Here is a 601-nt window from a genome sequence, read left to right as displayed (position 1 = left end):
TACATTTTGTTCAGTGACGATTTACAAGTTAATTCATAATCAGGAATAACAGAAAAATCTCAGCAAAAACATCACAAATAAAATACGTAAATAAACACACCACAAAAACGTAAATAAAAAACGTAATCAGCAATCAAGAACAGAAACACACACCCCTTAACGAGGATATATTACGTGATCAGCATGGTACATCAGGCACTGATAACTCATGCACAGATAATCAATTTAATTACAAGAGCGCGAGAGCGTCCCTGCCTGGATAGCGATAACATACATACGTATAACCCAATTAATGCATGCATGACAGATTGTGCAGCTATCTGATAAAAGCGCATGACTAATCAATTGTTTATTCCCGCTGGAAAAAGAACTCTTGAAGGTTTTATGAAAATCATTATCAACTGCTCTTTTTTACCGGGCTATCATCGCGCCGTTTTTATGTACCTATCTCCTTGCGCTCACTGAAGGAAAAAGTCACGAAAACGCACCTTTTTCACAGGAGGTTACTATCGCCAGGGATGTTATATTTAGCCCCGAAATCAAGTCGGAGCTGGATCTGCTGACCCCGAGCGCTGACTTGCATAACACCCACATGCACTCG

The 601-nt window shown here is 39.8% G+C and overlaps 1 protein-coding gene across 1 annotated transcript in view; it reads right to left on the bottom strand.

Annotated features, from left to right (window-relative positions):
• The window catches only part of LOC119590897 (rho GTPase-activating protein conundrum-like), a 57568-nt gene that overhangs the window by 19021 nt on the left and 37946 nt on the right, over nucleotides 1–601 (bottom strand). The window lies entirely within an intron of this gene.

This window comes from Penaeus monodon, chromosome 28 (genome assembly GCF_015228065.2).
Source record: "Penaeus monodon isolate SGIC_2016 chromosome 28, NSTDA_Pmon_1, whole genome shotgun sequence".
NCBI classification, from domain to species: domain Eukaryota; kingdom Metazoa; phylum Arthropoda; class Malacostraca; order Decapoda; family Penaeidae; genus Penaeus; species Penaeus monodon.
The sequence above is the reverse complement of the archived record's forward strand: the minus strand, read 5'-3'. Positions and strand labels throughout refer to the sequence as shown.